The sequence below is a fragment of the Lactuca sativa genome, chromosome 9 (genome assembly GCF_002870075.4).
Source record: "Lactuca sativa cultivar Salinas chromosome 9, Lsat_Salinas_v11, whole genome shotgun sequence".
Lineage (NCBI taxonomy): Eukaryota > Viridiplantae > Streptophyta > Magnoliopsida > Asterales > Asteraceae > Lactuca > Lactuca sativa.
The window spans coordinates 72,141,411-72,163,920 of record NC_056631.2 but is presented as its reverse complement, the minus strand read 5'-3'; positions in this window follow the sequence as shown (position 1 = coordinate 72,163,920).

The window sequence follows — 22,510 nt, the reverse complement described above, 5'->3', positions numbered from 1 at the left end:
ATGCACCCTCCGTATTTATGGACTTAATGAACCGAGTATGTAGACCTATGATTCAATTGGTAATCGTGTTTATTGATGATATTTTGGTGTTTTCAAATACCCAAGAATAACATAGAGACCACCTAAGGGAGGTATTCGAGGTCCTAAGAAAGGAGAAGTTGTATGCAAAATTCCCCAACAGCCTGTTTTGGTTACGAGAGGTCCAGTTCCTTGGGCATCTTATTAACCAAGATGGTATTCTAGTAGACCCATCCAAGATAGTTGCAATAATGTAATGGATTTTCCCGACCACTCCCTCAAAAATTTGAAGCTTTTTGGGATTAGTCGGATATTATAGAAGATTCATTTAATACTTTTCTAAGATTGCGGTACCCATGACCCATATGACGAAGAAAGGAGTCACTTTTTGTTAGGGACCTGAGCAATAGATAGCATTCAAGATGTTGAGGCAAAAGTTATGTGAAGATCCAGTGTTATCCCTTCCCAAAGGTATTGATGACAAGGTAGTTTACTGCGATGCATCGCTCATGGGCATCAGAGCCGTTCTCATGCAACGAGGTCGAGTAATCGCATATGCCTCCATACAGTTGAAGCCACACGAAGCTAACTACCCAACACACGATTTAGAATTAGGAGCAGTAGTCTTTACCCTTAAGATTTAGAGGCATTACATGTATGGAGTTTGGTGTACCATTTGCAGTGACCATTAGAGCTTGAGATATTTAATGGATTAGCCCAACCTAAACATGAGGCAACATAAACGGTTGGATGTAGTGAAAGAATACGAATGCGAAATCCTTCACCACCCAGGTAAGTCCAACATAGTAGATGAGACACTAAGTTGAAAGACGAATAACATGAAAATGAGGGGCATGTGCTTAAGGTTGATGATAGTTACCACAATACTAGAAATGATCAAGTAAGCTCAAAGCAAGGTAGTCAAGGAAGAAAATTGAAAGAGAGGGAGAGAGAGAGAGAGAGAGAAAGAGAGAGAGAGTGAGTGAGTGAGTGAGTCATAGGGCAGATCTCAGCCTTCGACATAGATAGTCATAGGCTGTTAACTCTACATGGCAGATTTGGGTTTTATACTCAGGAGGAACTTGACAAATAATAATGGATGAGGCACACAACTCCATGTTCTCGATTCATCAAGGAGCTACAAATATGTACAGGGATCTCAAACACCATTATTGGTGGCCTTGTATGAAAAGAGATGTAGCATGGTATGTCGAAAGGTGTTTGACTTGTCGGGAGGTCAAGACCGAACACCTGATGCTCCATGGAAAATTAAATTATCTAGATATCTCGATTTGGATGTGGGATAAGATAATGACGGACTATATCACCAAGCTACCAAAGACCCCTCGTGGAGTAGACATTATATGGGTGATAGCGGCTAGACTAACCAAGAGTACCCACACTACTAGAAAAGCAGCCTTTTACGACGCTCATTGCGCGTCGTAAAAGGCTCAAACGACGCGCAAATGCGTGTCAAGGAAGGCCCTGTCATAAAGAGAGACGACGCGCTTTTGCGCGTCGTCTATAGACGACACGCATTTACGACACACAATGCGTATCAAGGAAGGCCCTGTCATAATGGAAGACGACACGCATTCGCGTGTCGTCACCTTACGATGCGCGTGTTAACGACACGCAATGCGTATCAAGAAAGGCCATATCATAAATGAAGATGACAGACATTTTTGCGTATCATAAATTTAAATGTTTAAAAAAAGTAAATTTATATATTTATTAATTTTTAAATTAAATTTGCATTTAATTTCTTATAATAGAAATAAAATACCATATACAAAAAATACAATCCATTGCATAATATAAAATAAAATTTCATACTCAAAAAATAAAATAAATTGCACAAATTATAATGTCATACAAAGAATCATTCAAATGTTAAACAAAAATAATACAATGCTAACATGTGTTATACATTCCTATAAAACTAACAAATAATCATACAACTCTGTTTCTTACTGGAAAGGAATGCCAAACATGATTACAAGTCTCCCTTAATCTTGATTACTCACCTGCTTAAGTAGAATATTGTTGTTGAAAAGGTTACCTAGCAACAGAGAAAAACACAACACCTCTCCCACAATCACAACATCATTTACAGAAAAAGGGTTGTCAATTACTTTCATTAATACTTTCATTCAATCACAAAAATATTAAATTAAAGGGTGAAAAGAATAACTTACTTTTGATAAGTTGATATCCCTTAGAGCAAACACAGCTAAAGCATTGAACAAGACCCTATTTCAAAATTTTGTAAATACACAAATCATGATACCTGATATTGGAATACACACTTTGAGACATGAATTAATACGAGTAGATTAACTTGATATTGGAATACACATTTTGAGACACGCACCATTCAGACCACCATCCAGACCTTCACCCAAACACGTGACCAATGATATACAAACACATGACCAAGGGCTGCATGATAACAAGATCTTCTAGAGCTTCTACTTTGTCTAGTGATAAGGTGCTATATATATATAACATATCAACATCCTCAAACTCATCAAAATCCTCCTGCAGATGAAATGGTTTGTGGTGGTTTTACTTTTAGATGCTTTGTGAAAATTGAAAACCATGAGATTCTTTTATCCTGAATTTGACCAGGTGGTATAGTGGAGAGAACCTCAAAGAAACTATTGAGAAAATATGAAAAGGAAAAAAGTATATGATGAACTGATTTCGTTCCACATAGTCATCAATGAAGTCCTTAACATCATTGACTTGTTCAGGCCTCAATTCATCATTATCCAACCTCGATTTGAGATTCCAGCTCAGACACGTAACCAATAATAAGCATTGTCATATATAATGTCTAAATGGGTAACCAACGACTAAGACATGCTTGAGAGGGAAGAGTAAGAAGAAAGGAATACAAATGGAAACATAAATGACCTTCTTACCCTTTGAAAAAGATTTGTTTAATAATATATTAACTCTTAACATATTAAATAAAAACAATAAAAAATAAAACAAAATAAAATAAAATAAAGCTCACCTTTTTGTTCAACAACTTCAATAAATTGATGAGCTTCTTCAAAGATCTTACTGATGTCTACTTCTTCTTCATCACCTATATGTTCATGTTTATCATCACAATCCGTTTTTTATTAAATAAAAAAGGAAAGCTTAATTAATCACTTACAAAAAAAGTTTGATATTCAAACAAATCTGCCCGTTGAGATTTAGCCTGCTCGATTTCATTAGAACACAAACACAATCTGGACAAGAATTACTCTCACTGCCCTCAAAAAACCCTAAAGTGAATAAAATGTTCCAAAATTATTCAAAAATATCATATTTTCTCAAAATGAGGTTTTCCACATTAACCAACTCCTAACATTTTCTCAAAAATATTATTTAAACATCATTTACATTTTTTCTTTTTAACAAAGAAAAAACATAGGGTACCTCAGTTAAACACAAAACTTAAGTTGGAATCTCATCAGGTAATCTAGGTAATCCGGGAAGATTAAACCCTCCAACTTGTAAGGCCATTTTCGACAAATAAAAACATGAAGTTTCAAAGCATTGAAAGTACATAAATAATAATAATAATAATAATAATAATAATAATAATAATAATAATAATTAATAATAATAATAATAAACTCTGTAGTACCTGCATAGATATATGTTGTTAAGCCTGGGCCATAATGGTCTCTTGTTCAGATTTCATCTGCCCGCTGCAGTAAAATAAAGAGCACCAAAAACATCAGATTCATCATAAACTTGTTCATAATAATAAAGCCCACATGGATTGAGAAGAATTTAAATTATTAATAATAATAATAATAATAACAATAATAATAATAATAATAATAATAATAATAATAATAATAAAGGATATTTTAAATAAAAACCTGATGGTTGCACCTGGCATTGATCTATCAGAACCTTAGTCTCTGGTCTCAAGTTTGCATCAAACCTGAATCCAAAATAAGTGACAGAAAAGCAAAATCTCAGGTATCGGTAGGTATACACGTAAAAACACAACTGATAAAATATCATCTTGTTTATAAATAGAATGAGCTTGTAAATATTTGTATGTAAAGTTGGTTTATACTTCACTTCTTGTAGATTGGTAACAGGAGGGCATATACCTACAAAATCATTGTTTGTAAAGGTCAAAATACCATTAAATGTTTGAAAGACCTCAACATTGAAGAACCTTCTACTTAACTCTCAGTTGGCTCATTCAGCCTTCAAATTGTCCTCCTAACTGTAACAACACTTGCAGTACTATCATCATTCATACACAAACAAACAAAAAATATATATTAGTAAATTAAAAACATTAAAATATCAGAAGAAAATTTAAAAATTAAATATTATTACTTCAATGTGTATGGAACCCCTGATTTCACTTTCCCACAGTCCTTGCAACTCCAGATTCCAATCTCCCTCTGTTGGTGACTCCATTGATTCCCACTGCCACTGCCAAGTGTTAGCAGCTTCTCCACGTGTTCGAATACAACACAGAGCCGTTTTACATCTTGGATTATTTCCATATCACCCGGTAGCTTGTTCGTTGCCAATGCAATAAGTCAAATTAAAAAAATGACTATTTTACCCTTGTGTCTAAAAATTGTAAATGAGACATTACACATACCTTGTAAAGGCTTCAATGCAGAAGCAGTGGTGAAGTATAATTGGTTGATTTTTATTGTCATGTTCTTTAACCCACCAAATCTAGTCTGGTTAAGACTCTCAGCTGCAGCTCTAAAAGCAGTACACAGCATTTGCTCTAGTAATTGATGTGGTCTTACTGTTTCCAGATTTTGAACACCTCTTATTTTTCTTGACCCACCCTTCGATAGATACAAACGGTAATACTGCCATGAGAACAATATATAACCGATTATTATAACTTGATATATCTACAAGATGCATGAATGGAAAGATGTTGACAAAACGGTTATAATTATATACGCAAAAATAAAAACTTTACCAGCCAGCAACCATACCAATGAACTGGATCAACATGCTCCGTAGTTACAGGCACATGAGCTACTGAATTATTCATTATCAGACAAAGATCAAGAAGAAATTTAGGGTTTCAAACCAAAATGGAAGACCAGCAGATTATGTCTAGGCTTTGTTTTTACAATGAAATAGTCACAATTGAATCAGTGGTCAGAGAAATATAATAAAATCATCAACAAAAATGCATATGAAGAGGAACCAAAGATAGTTTTATCAAAAGAACACCAATGTTTATACAAACAAAACTAAACAAGTTTTACAACACAAATCACTTTAGAACACACATCAGTAAAAGACAAGACTTAGAAATATATTAACTTACACTAATCAGTGTTTCCAGGAAAGAATCTATAATCTACAAAACAAACAGTTAAACATAGACCACCTGGGTAAAGAGACTTACTTATGCCCTTAGTTTCAGTGCTTATCTGGAATTGAAAAAAATAATAATAAAAAGAAATCGCCAACATTTTCACCACTACAAATACAAGTTACTTTAAATTATTGTAGTATTTGTTGTATTAAATTGAAATCCAGTACTATTTAACACAAAAAGGATTTTGCAATGTTAATGCTTTGTTTTTATCGTTGGGCAGCAATATATATATATATATATATATATATATATATATATATATATATATATATATATATATATATATATATATATAGCCAAAGCAGTAGACATCGAATGAACAACATTAGTCTTGAATGGAAGTACAATAGAAGTTCCCCTGATATGCTCATATTGTGTGTAAACTAGGAAACACCAAGACACCATATTGCCAAACACAACCCATGATATCAATGGCTCAGGTCGCCCTATGCCTAGGCTAGCCCTAACCTGCTGTATATTTTGTGAAGCTAAACTCCATTAAAGTTTTGAAATCGACTGTTGGAACACCCAACCTCTTCTAGACTGAACAACTGAATCACATACACACTTCTTCACCTGAGGAATTCTATAACTCCCAACAACATAGAAATATGTGCAGACATGACAAAATTATTAATGGCTTTATTAACTATAGTTGATTTGTTGTGATTCCTATAGTTGCATAATATCTACACTACGACAGTTTTGTGGATTACGCACCTCTTCGGGAAGGTATACATGCTCATTACTTATTTTTGTATTTTCAAATGTGATCCTTCTCCCTCTCCCTCTGGTAATTTCCTCTTCAAACCCGATGCACCTGATTTAATAAAACATAAGACTATCAGTCTATAACCTCAACAATAAAAACATAACAAATTATTATTAAAAAAAAAAGATTCTTTGTGTCCTCAACAATTATTTCAGGTTTAAAGACTTTGGAACGTGCAAAAAAAGAGAAAAATAGAACATCACCATACCTGTAACTCATGCCAAGTTGCCAACAACGATCTACCTTTGTTGATTCGATCAATGCCTTTTCCTTAATATATTGACCTACGAGAGCAATTTACAAGCAAACAAACATACAATTATCTTCAAAAATGATAAGAATTTGCTAAAAGACAGAAAACAACGAACTGGATCAATTCAAATACAATTTAAGTTCACGAATCGTTTTCAGAAAACAAAAATCAATTTACGTTCACAAATTCTTCCTACTGACTTGAGAAACTTTTCAGGATCCTGTATGTGAAGGACTACAACCAGAAACATAGATAACAAGAGAGCACCTCGATCTAAAAATTGTAAGAGAGAGAGAGAGAGAGAGAGAGAGAGAGAGAGAAAGAGAGAGAGAGAGAGAGAGCATTCAAAAGGAATAAACATGGGAGTTTATTAGAGCGAGAGAGACGAGAGATGAGAGAGGAAGAGAGAAATGGAGGGGAAGAGTAGCTGCAACCCATAAAATTTACCTTCACTGTGTCTTCGGTTGTGTTGTTGAAGTAGGCCCAGTAAATTACATAGTCAATCCAACTTCCTTCCACACAATCTTCTTTTCTCAATCCTAATTTCGGGAAGTTTTTGGTGATTAGAGCGAACCATCTTCTCCCCAAATCACTCCAAACCCTAACCCCTAATTCACTAATCCAACAGTGGGATTAATTTTGTATTTATGGGAAGATAGAGAGGAAGAAGATGAATACGAAAGTAAATACGCCAGAGCAGTCAACCATGTTATGTAATTGCTTCACCATTGGGCCCCATCATGAGTTGCAGCAGGGCGTTGTCAACGTGAAGAGTCGCAGACCCCCAATCGCCGGTTCTATGAAAGATTTTGTGAGGGACAAGAAGTGGTGATAGAAACTATGGTTTTTGTGGGAGACAGAAAAGCAAAATAAGAAGCGAGCCTGATTCTTTGGTCGCCGATTTTATAATATGGAGCACGAAGAAGATAACGGTGGGGGAGAAGAAGATAGATCCGACGAAGGTAAAAAATATGGAGCAAGGAAGAAGGAACGTGAATGGCCAGTGGTTGTGTCTAGAGAGAGAGAGAGAGGAGGGAGAGGATGGCTCTGTGCAAGAGATAAGGAGACCCATAGGATCAGAGTGAGAAGCGGGGTATTCAAAATTTTAGAATTTTAGATCCCTCTTTAAAAACGCGCATTTAGTTAAAAAAAAATATAAAGCGACATTTGTAGACGACACGCACTTAAAATAAGTACCCTCCGTGTTTTTAATTTTTTTTATTTGACACTAATTGTAGGGCACGCACAAATGCATAACCTTTATCCTTCAAATTTTGGAAAACTGACATCGATTTTTACGGCACGCACAAATGCGTATCCTCTATAATCGTGTGTCATTGATTGCGCGTCGTATAAGGCTGTTTTTCTAGTAGTGCCACTTTGTGCCTATCCTAGAAAGCTCCTCGGTTGAGAAGCTTGCAAAGATTTACGTCAATAAGTAATCTCTCGGTGCAGAGTACTAGTCTTAATAGTCTCTGACAGAGATGTCCATTTCTCTTCTTGGTTTTGGGGAAAGTTCCATGATGATCTGGGCACCCGATTTCATATTAGTACAACTTATCACCATCAAACCGATGGGAAAAGTGAAAGGACTATTCAAACTATTGAAGAAATCTTAAGGGCTTGTATGATTGATTTTGGTGGAAGCTTGGATACATATCTACCGCTAGCAGAATTCTAATACAACAACAACTACCATTCTGGTATTGGTAAACCTCCCTTTGAGATGCTTTATGGTAGAATGTGTCAGACTCCCATATGTTTGGGAGAAGTTGGTTAGCGATTCATGGGAAGCACCAATGTTGTGATCAAAACCACCAAACTTATTCAAAAAGTGCGAGAGAGACTACATACCACCTAGAGTCGGTAGAAGAGTTTTAAAGATCGATGTAGAACAGATATTGAATTCCTGGGTGGAGATCTAGTCCGACTTAAGGTTTCATCATGAAAGGGTGCCATCGGGTTCCCGAAGAGGGGCAAGTTAGGCCCTTGCTATATTAGACCTTTTTAAGTCATTGCTCGAGTAGCCAAGGTTGCCTATCATTCATATCCGCAGGAAGAGCTCAGTCAAATACATAATACCTTCCACATCTCCCAATTAAAGAAGTGCCCTACGGATGAATCCACAATCATACCTTTGGAATACATTCATGTAGATAAGCGTCTGAACTATGTGGAAAAACCAGTGGCAATTTTGCATAATAAGATGAATACCTTGTGCAACAAGGTAATCAACCTAGTGAAGGTTCAGTATCGACACCTAAAGGGATCGAAATAAACTTGGGAGCCAGAAGAAGAGATGAGGAGCAACTAACTAGAGTTATTTAGTTAGATTTCTGGGACTAAATCCTTGTAAGCGGGGGACAGTTGTAACACCCATTTTACTATAGACATAGACTGTAAATATTATAAAATATGAAATACAAAAGATAAATATTGAGCCAAAATAATTATCATAGAAATGTAGGAAATGTGAATACGTTTTCCGTAGATATATAGAACATCCAGTTCTGACTTCGTGAGAGGAAGTTATGATTTTTCGAAGTTTCTGTGCAACCGAGTATAACAATGCGTGACACGGAAATCAAACTTTAGAACGGTATATTATTAATAAAAAATAATCTAAACAAGAGTTGAAGATCTCATTCATAGGAGTACATCTATAAAGAACATCGGGAACGATGTCTGTATGTAAGAGTTATGCATTCTGCAGTGATCTCTAACAGTCTAAACTTATCAAAAATATAAATTTTGTATAGAGTAAGAATTAGTTGCTGGGATCTAAAGGAAATTTGTAGAGCTCGTTGAGAGCTTTCTAGTGATATAAAGAATGTAGAATACAGATCTCGTATGAACAAGTTACGCCATTTTGTAAATATGAAAATCCGCACGTGCGATACACAGTGATGACGTGACACCACTAAAGGGCACCACGTGGCAAATTGGCTGCCCAATCATGTTGGATATTTTGGGACCACTAATAAATGTATATAAATAATGTTATCATTAATTTTATTATTATGGAAATTATATAAAATTGTGGATGAACCGATTTTAATAATAAATAAAGATATGCACTTACCATGTTTATCTTGTGGGTTGAGTTCCTGGTTTGACTCAAGATCTCATAAATCCCTAATATCTCTCACATTCGGTTGTATCTCCATCTATATAAATACGTGATGAGAAGCAAATTTAGAATATACTAATATACATACATGAAATTGTTTTAGGGTTTGCTATGGGATTTAGAGAGGGTTCTTGAGATCAACTGGAAAACCCAACCCTAGTTCTTCAAATCCAAAGTTAATAATGAAATCAGGTATGTAATCGTTTTTTTATGTTCAAGTTTTCTTTTATTCAGATTCGACATTAAAGATCCAAAGTTTATGCTTCCACGTTTATGATGTTTTGGTTATCAAAAATTTCCAACAAATCCTCCAAGGGTCAAGGCGATGTGGTACGTCGTGGACGTGATACGGAGCACACAATTTTGTGACAATGTGGCTTGTTTCTAGAAGGTAAGAGGTGGACAATTCCGGGTGCGACGTGTGGCAGAAGGAGGGTGGAGCCAGCAACACACATGTGTGCGACCCACCCTATGCATGCACGGAACTCACCCCTTGTGAGCCTATAAATACTCCACATTTTGTATAAGCTGCTCACTCCATGCCCCTAGAACTTTCATCTCTCGATATTCTCCTATGTAGAGCCATTTTCCCATAGTTTCGGCCCGCGGCGAAGCTCTACAATGCCCTCAAGTATGCATCCAAGTAGTAGCCTTCGACTAGGAGATCCCAAGTCAGTATTATGTCTGTTTAACTCCCAGTTCTTATCAAAATATTCTGTAGGTAAGATATGCTTACTATGTCCTAAGTGTAACTATATTTCTGCTCATAGTCGTTGTTATGAATATATATATATATATATATATATATATATATATATATATATATATATATATATATATATATATATATATATCAGTAATTCTAGTTATAATATTGATTGATCTACTTATGGGAAAGCTGCTTAGAATGGTCATGTTGGTTTGGTTGTTGGATTTCAATAAAGTTATACGTCGAAATGATCCTGCTTCCCAACTTCCGACCTGGCCAATCCTTATTTGGTAGAACTATCGGTATTAATTGGGATTAGTGTTAGATCAAGCCTACATTATATATTCCCATTGAACTAATAAACTATAGTAATATAGGTTAATACTTGTTAAAGTGTTGGTCATAAGCTAAACTATCCTTTTAACGGTTAATCTTCTGAGAATCTGTCAAGGTGAGTTCATCTCACTATATTATATACTCTAGTATGTATCCACTGAATGTTAGGATATAAATGCTTGTAGTTTACACTTAAGCAATTAGGCTAGTTAGTTTCTAGTAACATAGGAATAATGCTTGATATATATGTTAATATATTTTGTTGAAATTGAGGGCGGACTAGATTTGTGTTGAAGGCCGATAGACTTTGGCGGATTAGCATTATGCTAAAGGCCAAGATGTGGTCCAGCTATATGTTGTAGGCAAAGATTGGCTGACTGACTTATGGTGAAGGCTAGGGCTGACCAACTATATGTTGAAGGCCATTATATGTATGCATTGTATATATGTTGTGGTATGGAATATTTTGAGGAAATTTACCAAGGGTATCTCCAACCCTACACTAAAAAACCATTTTTACACTATAAATTGCACTACTATGCTCTATCCCTACACTATACCTAACACTATATATAGTGTTGGATTTAAGTGTAACACTAAATATAGTGTTAAATAAAGAACAATATACCTAGAATATTCTTTTTAGTGTTAAATATAGTGTAATGGGTTGGAGGACTTTAGTGTATACACTATCTTATAACCTATAATTATAGGTATACTATAAAAAAGGTAGTGTTAAGGGTTGGAGATGGTCTAAGCCTCAGTAAAGTTTTATCTGATCGTGAAAAGGCTTATGCATGATTGTTTCGTCATCGAAGCATCAATAAAGTTTTATAGACTTCCGCTAAGATACTCTTATATATAATAATAAATTGTATTGTTTTGTAAGACGTATATTTTTAATAAATAAAAACGAAAAATTTGCCTTTGAAATTCGGGATGTAACACACATGCTCTACTAACGACTCATAAACGATATGCTATTTCATGGATTAGAAAACAAGTTCACATTTTTTTTCCTAAGTAACTAGATTGGAAATTTTTGTTGTGTTCTGGTACTTTCATGTTATATTTTTAACATGAATTACGTCATATCATAACTCTTTCGGCTAACGACAATCCACCACACAAAGAAGTGGTAGGTGAAGAGAACACTCATTCAAAGGTCATTATATAGACAATTATTTTATACATATATTATAACATTGTTTTATGAATGAAGCCTAGTCATGGTTTGACCGACGAATTATCAATCTTTTACTTATAGTATTATAAACTCTTTGATACATATATATATATATATATATATATATATATATATATATATATATATATATATATATATATATATATATAGACACACACACGCATATGTGTGTATGTATGTAAGGGTATATTATTAAACTTTTAAGAATACAATGTTTAAATCTTATTAATTTAATTAAATTTTGAATAATTAATATGTAAACCATTTAAGATTTAATAAGTATCTTTAATTAATTAAAATTAAATCTTTTAAGAATCAAATCATTATCTTAGTTAGGCTTTTAATAAAATAATATTCGTTCTTATTCTCTTACTTAAAATTGAAAATTAGGGTTTATCTAACTTACCTAATTTATTAAATGTTTAAATTTTCGAGAAGTAAACTAACAATTAAGGAAACCAGTAATTAACCCTATCAAATTTTGAAAAAGGCACGAAATAGGAGGAAAATCGAAAACCTCAAACTGCTAGGGATTTTCAAAAATTACGTATAACCAGATTTTTCAAGTTTTTCACCAATATGCATATTATAGATAAACCCCTAGTCTCTAATAACAAAAATGAGTTTTCTAGGTTATTAAAATTTAAAACAACAATATTTGCACAGTGGAATCATAAAAATATTTTATGGCCACTTAGAGCCTAGATATCCACGACTTTTTCATAATAACAACATAGTATGAAAATTATAAACTAACCTACGTAAATCGAAAATCACAAAATATTAGTATACATACCTTTGAGTATTGTCGTAAATACTTGAGCTTTAATCCTTACGAGCGCATTGGAACGCAAGCACCAAAAGTATAATGCATCTAATGACTCATACCCAATATCCTAAAAACCCTAAGGAACAATTTTGAGGAGAAAGGAGAGGATGAGAATTTTGATTCTAGCTCTTGAAGGCCATGGACGAAAAATGCTTTGCATAAGGATCCTATTTATAGTTGGTGTGTAACATCCATAAAATTCATGAAAAATTTAAACTTTTAAAACAACCCAAAAGTCATCATTGTTTACAAATAGTTTTCAAAACAGGTTCAGTATCAGAGTAATCCCAAAATCATGAAACAAAACATGAGGAGTTACACAATGACGCCTTCGCCTTCCCACCATCCTTTGAGGTAGCTGAAATGTAATCTAAAACTATACGCTCAATGCTTAGTGAGTTCCCCCAAAATACCAATACACAAACAATAACACAAACATAATAACAACATACTATGGGACCCATCTGATGGGATTTGAGCATAACAACAATCCTATGGTGTTCATGCAACCCTAATTGCTTGGATCTAAGTTTTCTACTTTGAACATGCACTAAACTTACAAGACTTATAAACCCTAGATCTAGCATACAATTAATCATATTAACATAAAACTAGGGTTTAGATACTATCTTAGATTGTTATATAGCAATAACAATCAATCCTTAGCTTTAGAAAGCTTATTGCCTCAAGTGCTACACCTCTAATGGAGTCACAAACACCACTAAGCAACTTGGATGAAGAGGAGAAGAGAGGAGGCTGCCCAAAACGTCTAGAAACCCTAGAGGAAGACTTGTCCACGTTTTTGGGGCTTAAGGGTCCTTTATATACATGTAGGCTATTAGGGTTTTCAACTAGGAAACCCTAATTAGACTGCTTAGGCCCAAAGCAACCAATGGATCCCTTTCTTTAGAGTCATGGACGAAATCTTATGGGCTTCCCCATAAATTTCGTCCACTCCACTTTATGGAGTCCATTAGCCCACTCTTGCAATTATCTTATAATTACAATTTCATTCCGTTAAGTTTAATTAATCTCTTTTAGCCACAAAATTAATTCTTAATTAATTCTTGACTAATATTAATTAAACATTATGATTTCTCCTTTAATATATTATTCTTATAATATATTAATAAATCATAATTAAACCTTTCTCTCCTTAATTCATCCTACATATTGCTATGGTGAAGGCAACCCAAAAGGACCATGCTCATAATCGGGTCAAGTACATACCAAAATAGTTATGGACTTAGACACTAATCCAACAGTCTCCCACTTGGATAAGTCTTATAACTATTTTCCGTATGACTTCAGAACCTGATCAGCAATCGTAGCTTTCAAAAGCCGCTGTCAACTCTGATCTTATCAGATACGCGTGTCCTTTAGATAAGGGATTATATATTCCCCCATTCTCAAGATATCGTATAGACATAAGACATGAATTTTAATAATTCTCTCTATACTGTTTCCCGACTTCCGATTTATGACGACTGACAACAAACTACAATTGAACACATCAACTTAGTCTCGGCTTGGCCAAGCGCTTAGGTGTCATCACTAAATCATCGAGGGGCCCACATATATCACTTTTATCCGACTTTGGGTAAAAGGAATGGATAAACCTCAACTCAAATGCTCTCTTGCATTTACCGATCGAATCACACACAACAATAAGTTTTATAACACCAAGTTGCTGGTGCGTTTACTTATTATCAATGTTCAACCGACAAACAAATAACAACTCACATATCTCTGTTTCAAGAATATACAATATTATCGTCTCACTAATCACTCGTGATAAATCCATGAAGTGATCCAAGTGAGCGTGGATTTAATCCAATACTCCAATCTTCTCAAAGTACTCATGAACTCAGAAGCAAACCTGTGCTATGTCTAAACTCTTCAGACAATCTACAGACACTTCATGACGGTCTTCCTTCATACTTACTTCCAACGTATGACCGACTGTGCAGGTTCGAATAACCCAGTTATTCTGGAAGTCAAAACATGCAAACTAAAACACAAGAATAATAATTAATCCTATATGGCCCCAAAACTTGTGAGAGTAAATAAAACACTTCTATTTAACCACCATATTGATTACTCATTATTTATCGTTTACTGTTTCAGAAAATCAACTTATTACTCAAATTACAACAATAGCTGTCCCATGCACAAAGCATGCACACTATGTTTCCTATGGTCCTTACTTTATGAAATAGATCAATTGAAAACTTTTCCAATGATGCTCATTTCATAATTCCCAATCCTTATCATTAGTGTTAGAACACAAGGTTCTTGCCACTACTAGAATATGCTAGATTCTAACATTTTATGCAACGATCCTTTTGCAAAGTCATAGCACAAAAGTCACCAAGACTTGGCCAATGAAATTACAAAGTACTCTATCTGAAATTGTTACAAGACAATTCCATAGACGTGAAGTCTCACATTCAAAGTACATTCTATTGAACATCCTTCTTGCATAAAAGTTTCTAACCTAGAAATAGATTCTCAATATCCAACTCCCAATATGGAAACATCTCCACATTTGCCATATGACAACTCATTCTTAACAGAATCTTATCTATTCATAACCAACCAATCCTCAGCGAACTTTGGATCGTCCTTTGATAGTTGTTTAATTATTTTAGTCAAAACCGATTCTAGTCCTTTTTCCCTCATAATGTGCTAGACATTTGGAACATTTAAGAATGGTAAAATATTATAGCATTTGCAATCGATCCTATCCCGAAGCGTATGGGACACGATGCATAATGTCTTACATAAAGATATGATACTTTACCAATCTTTTGCCATAATATTTTATGTGTCACGTTCTCACAATTCGAACTATGAAGAGGGATGTCGTAATCATAATCGAAATTTAAGAACACACTATGTATTCTTTGACTAAATTTATTAAAATTTCTCAATCTAAGTTGTAGATTTTAAAACGAAGCAAAACAACTTTTCAACCCATGCAACTTTGCAAATTGAATCTTTTTTTTTTCTATAATTAATATTGCTAACTTGAAATACTCGCCATAATAATCATACAAACATATCACTTATGCTCCCACTATCATGATGATTATTATCATATAACCATAACACTTATGCTCCCACTAGCTTTGACATGTATTTAGAAAACATCTAAACTTCTAGAAAAACAATGCTAATTGAATTCCACAAAATTCATATTTCTAATACAGATGCTTTGATAATCCTTTATCTAAGCTTCTCAAACTTATACACCTTTTCCTTAGATAGCTCATATGTGTGTTTAAACAATTCAAAACTTATGTTACTAAGTTCCAAATGTTAAAACTAATTTTCAAACCTCACAATTTGAACTATGTAAAGGGATGCCGTAACCATAATCGAATTTGAGAATATAATTTTCACAATTTCTATTTTCTTAAAATCTCTCTTAGTGAAAGCATTTCCTCACAGTCATTTTCATGAAGGAGGGAATCTTATGACACTTAGATTTGACGGTGTATGAGTTCATATCCATGTGAATTTGCCAAAACCAAAGTTCGCGACAAATCCAAAATTATATGGACTGACCTTTCTTAATCTTGATTTCTTGCCTTATGGTGACACGATTGCCCACCATGTCTTCCAAGTAGTTTAGCAACTTATCCTGACATATCAATGTACTTTCCATCGATCAAGGTGCTTTGTCTTTATGCATTTAAATGAGAACTCATAGAACTTTTATGCATAATTAACACAATTGGAATGGCACAGAAACAAAATAATGTCAACATGAAAGCTTGTAAACCTCAAGGCGTGTGCTAGTGATGATCGATAAGGTTTATTCTTGATTTGTTCTTGAAACCTTTTTCAAGATCATTAAAACTCCCACTAACCTCTTGAAATATATGATTCTCTTTGTTAAGAAACATTTCTTGACAATCAAATATTCAAGAGTTAGTGCAGTTATTATCAAGACAAAAAACACTTCACAAATTGGTCCTAGTTGGTCTTTGTCTTATCCAAGACATCACAACTTACCAATTTCAAATGTACAAGAATATGAACTTTTCTTATTCTACATTTGATAAGTGTTAAAAACCTACTTAAGACTTTTTCACTCAAGTCACAATCTTGACTCTGAGACTTGATATTGGAACAAAGTCTGATTGACTTTTTAATTTTAACCATTTCTACAATTCTTGATTCCTTTTCTTAGACATGCAATTGCACTAAGACTCACTTAGAGGATCAATCGAGACATGGTTCTTAATCATTAAGACCTATCATAAAACACAATAAAAGGTACTCTCCTTTCTTCTTAGAATAGAGAAATTTTTATCTTTCTGCCTACTTGATTCTTCTTTATTCGTTCTTCTATTCATTGAAACTCTTTTAATTAACTCAGAATTACACTTATTCTTATAAGTATAATCATATTTACTAAACTTTAGGAAATCATGTCGAATAATTTTTTTTATCACTCTTGTGGTGGACTAAATCAACGCACAACCTAGTGTACTTGATTTCCTAGTCCTTCACTTGACACTTTGTCAAAGAATTAGTCTAATTTCCAAATATGAAATTTCTCATTCATCACGCAACCAAGTTGTATGATTCCAAATTTCTATCCAATTGAAACTTGGGCGATGAGAAACTCTCCCTATTTGGTAAATTCTTGACATTTCCATAAATAATAGAATTAAGAATCAAATCCATTATTGCTAATAATAGAAACCTTTAAACATCAATTTTTCATACACGCCATTGTAAGGAGAAATAAATAAGACAAAATCAAAATTTATTTTATTGCGGAAAAACTTGTCCTTACAATGCAATTCAACTGAAAAACTATGTTATTACATATTTGTTAACAATCTATTCTAACTCCATGTAGTAGCTCAATAATCCAATCTTCAAGCAATGAGATCGAAATCCATTTCTTCATGATTAGATTCAGCTCACTTCTTCCCTTAAGCTTCCTCTCTTTTCTTCGATCCTACAAAACATCAAAATGTAATCTTATCACATCATGTATTAAGAATCTAGAATAGGAACTTAAAAGAGTTAGTTAATGGATTTTACCTAAAGCAGAGCCATACGTATTGACTCTCCCATCTCTTAGATCTCTCAGGTAAACTGGGCAGCTTCATTTCCAATGCCCCTTCTCTTGGCAATAAAAGCAAATGGAATCCTTTGGCACAACACATCGGACAATCACAGACTTAGTTCTTTCTGGACTTCCAATGTTGCCAGTGTCCATTAAAGTTTTGGAGTTTGATTCACCAGATAAATTTGCTAGACCAGCACGCCAAATCATTGCTGATTCAGCAGCTATAAGCAAATAGGTGAGATCAATGAGGGTCACATCGTGATCCATCATATAATACTCTCTAATGAACTCACTATATGACTCAGTAAGTGACTGAAGAACCTAGTTAATAGCCAAATCACTTGAAATCTCGGCACCCAACATGCTTAACCTATCAATGTGTGATTTCATCTCTAAGACGTGTGTACACAGAGGTTTCCCATCTTCGTGTTTACTTGCCAAAAGGGCTTGAGTGAGCTTGAACTTTTCAAGCCTTTGAACTTGTGGGTAAGGGAGAACAATTGGAGGAGGTGGAAGAAGTGAAGCATGACTCTCATTTCGTTGATCGTATCTCAGAACGTCATCTTCATTTGGAAAGCTTGTTCCAAAGGATTTGGGAAGACCATTGTAAGATTCAGATATCTACAAAACGGGAGAAAATTCAAGTTAAGTTGATTGAGTCCCTAAGAAACACCCAAATGAGTTATTTAGGCTAGGATCCAACACAATATTCTACAACCTAGAAAAGGGATGCCGTAATCTAGTTGCATAATATTTGAAGGTAGGTAAATGACGATTTACCAACTTCCACCATGAAAAACGAAAAAAGAAGTTTAAGTCTTAAATGAATTGAAACTCCTAGATCTTTTGAGATTCATTGAACTTTTCAATGGCATGTTTAATCTCAATTATGCCCTACTGTTTGTGATTGGGATGCCGAGGATCACAAACAAGGTATGAATAACCATATGAATCACGTGGTGCACCCAATGCTACTATCATCTAATCAATGTGCCGGTTAGCCACACACGCTCCATTGATCTATGATAAACATCGAGCCACCCTTCGCCACCAATGTCATCCCCAAATTAGTGTGCCGGTTAACCACACACGATCCACTAACCTTTGACAAGGGTACGAAGTGTAATTCCATGGGTTAGCATACAATTTCACATTTTGCCTAAAGTAACTATGATTTGGGAATTTGTATAAGCATATAGTTACTTTGTACTTCATTATACTTGTAATGGAAGGTTTTTGTCCTATCCTACCCGTTCGGCTAACGACCCTCCACTAGTCAAGAATGCGGTGGGTAAGAGTGGATACCCATTCAATCGCCATTTTATAGGCAATTTCCTTAAACACCGCTTATAGACCAGCTTCATGAATGAGGCCTACTAACGGTAAGACTGACTGTTTACTCATACATATATATAATATTAGACTTTTAATGTTATACATAGTATAGGGTGTATTTTACACTTTTAAAATACTAGGTGGTTTAATTTAGTAAATTATACTTTGAATTTAATTAAATGTAAACCAAAACTTTATGGGTTTATTAAATCTCCTTTAAGAATACACTTTAATTAATTAATAAAACCATAAGGGTGTGATCTGAATTTTTTCAAATTACTAGGGTCTTAGAATTTAAGATTTCAAAATTAAACTTTTAATCAACTTTTAAATTCCAAAACTTGAGGGTAAGTTTTGAAACATTTCAAAACATTAGGGTTTAACTTATTTAAATCTCAAAAACAAAACTTTTAAGTTCAAATTTAAACTATAAAACCTAAAGTGTGCAATTTGAAACTTTTCAAACTTACTAGGTCAAATATTTATCTAATAATAATTCTATATTATGCATATGTAACCAAATCCATCAATTTTGATAAGGATAAACATTCCAAACATAAAAAATCGATTTTAGGCAATAAAAACGAGTTTTGGTAATTATCCACATCAAAATCTGACCAAAAAAATTGAAAAACCCGACAACTGAACAACCAACTCGTCGAGTTCTAAGAGCAACTCGACGAGTTCATCAGGAAGACAACAATAAATTTCGATTTCCTGGTCTTTTTCAATTCAATTATGCATCAATTCAATAGAAAAACGACATAGGCTCTGCTACCACTGATGGGATTTGAGCATAACAATAATCCTATGGTGTTCATGCAACCCTAATTGCTTGGATCTAAGTTTTCTTCTTTGAACATGCAATAAACTTCCAAGACTTATAAACCCTAGATCTAGCATACAATTAATCATATTAACATAAAACTAGGGTTTAGATACTACCTTAGATTGTTATATAGCAATAACAATCAATCCTTAGCTTTAGAAAGCTTAGTGCCTCAAGTGTTGCACCTCTAATGGAGTCACAAACACCACTAAGCAACTTGGATGAAGAGGAAAAGAGAGGAGGCTGCCCAAAACGTCTAGAAACCCTAGAGGAAGACTTGTCCACATGTTTGGGGCTTAAGGGTCCTTTATATACATGTAGGCTATTAGGGTTTTCAACTAGGAAACCCTAATTTGACTGCTTAGGCCCTAAGCAGCCCATGGATCCCTTTCTTTAGAGTCATGGATGAAATCTTATGGGCTTCCCCATAAATTTCTTCCACTCCACTTTATGGAGTCCATTAGCCTACTCTTGCAATTATCTTATAATTACAATTTCAGTCCCTTAAGTTTAATTAATCTCTTTTAGCCACAAAATTAATTGTTAATTAATTCTTGACTAATATTAATTAAACATTATGATTTCTCCTTTAATATTTAATATATTAATAAATCATAATTAAACCTTTCTCTCTTGAATTCATCCTACATATTGCTATGGTGAAGGCAACCCAAAAGGACCATGCTCATAATCGGGTCAAGTATATACCAAAATATTTATGGATTTAGACACTAATCCAAAACAATCAACCATCGGGTTGGAATACCCTAGGCCCCTCAACCATCGGGTTAGAAGGCCAACATACTATGGGTCTAATCATCCTCGAGATGGAGTACCCTGGGCCCTCAACCATCGAGTTGGAATGCTCGGCCTGTTAACTTACGCACAAAGCAATGAAGCCTCAGCCACCGACTAAACATGTGCACATATAACAGATAATGATATAACAGTTTACAACCAGTCAGACAGATCTACAGATCACTTAGCATAGCAACATCCTGTCAACCAAGATACCGATCTAACAGATCATAACATCATAGCAACATCCTATCTACCAGGATACCGATCTGGCTAATCATAATAATACAATAGCATACATAACAAGATATCAATTCAATCGGCCGACATTGGTGCCTTCGACCCACAAGTACAGTGAGGACAACTCACCTCACAAACTGAGTAGAACTGATGAGGTTTGACTCTGGATCTCAACTCTCTACACGATACCTAATTCCATCAAATGGCCGATTTCCATAAGAATTTCAAAATACCTGAAATACCCTCAAGGTCAAACTTGTTCAAAGTCAAAGTCAACGATCAAGGTCAACAGTCCATGTTGAACCAACGTGTTGTGTTTACTAGAAAACACACCGTGTTTCAATAGCATCCAAATGATTGGGAAAACTCTAGCCAACATGCCATGTTGGCTTGCAAACACGTTGTGTTCACCCGAGTTCCAGCAACTTAATACATTCAGTTGTGTTTCCTTGGATTCCAGGGACCCTAAGGCTCAGATCTAGACCCAAATGCTACCAAGAAGGATAAAGTTTCCAACTTTATCCTTTAGAACTACTCTAAGGGTCCTAAAACCCAACCACAAGGCTTGAAGGTTCAAAGGCTTAACCAAGAAGCACTAAATCCTTGAAGTCTGAAACCCATCCTTTCCAGAAGAGATTCTAGCACCAAAACCATCTCAAAGGTTGGTGCTTTATATACATGCACGTCTAATGCATGTCTTGAACCCAAAATATTTCAAAAATGGGGATTTATGACCTACTCTCCATGCATGGCATCAAAACTTGACTATAGGCCAAATCCAAGACTCTACAAGGTCACTTACTTTATGAAATCTAACCATTCACTCACTCAAGAACAATAAGAAAAAGGGACAAAACTCAAGATCTAGCAACATAGAGAAATACAAATCGAATCTAGGACATTTACAAACGTCCAGAATAGTGCCAAACTGAAAGATGAGGGCTTGCTTGCTGGATCCTTACTTCCTTCTTCCAACTTCTTTCTTCTTTGGCTCTAAAAACACCACACTAGCTCACAATGAGAGGGAAAGATGATTAGGGTTCTCAAGGGTCGATGTGGGGAGTTGGAGGCTGATAAAAGACCACCCCTTGGGACTTAAGGAGATTATATAGGATGCAAAACCCTAAAAATTAGGGTTCTCCAACCAGCAGCCAAGCTGCCGTGTTCGCCCACCAACATGTTGTGTTGTTCCATAAAAGCACGTGGCCCAAAAGATCCTCAACACGCCATGGTGAGGCTTCACCGTGCCGTGCTTCAGAGGAAAAACATGCAAAAATGGACTAAATCTCATACATTCCAACCCGATGGTTGAGGGGCCTGGGGTATTCCAACCCGATGGTTGATTGGACCCACACTATGTTGGCATTCCAACCCGACGGTTAAGGGGCCTGGGATATTCCAACCCGATGGTTGATTGGACCCATAGTATGTTGTTATTATATTTATGTTATTGTTTTTGTATTGGTATTTTATTGGAGCTCACTAAGATTTGGGATTATGTCTTAGGTACCTCATAGGATCGTAGGAAGGCGAATGCGTGATCGTGCACCTCCTCATGTTTTGTTTCATGATTTTG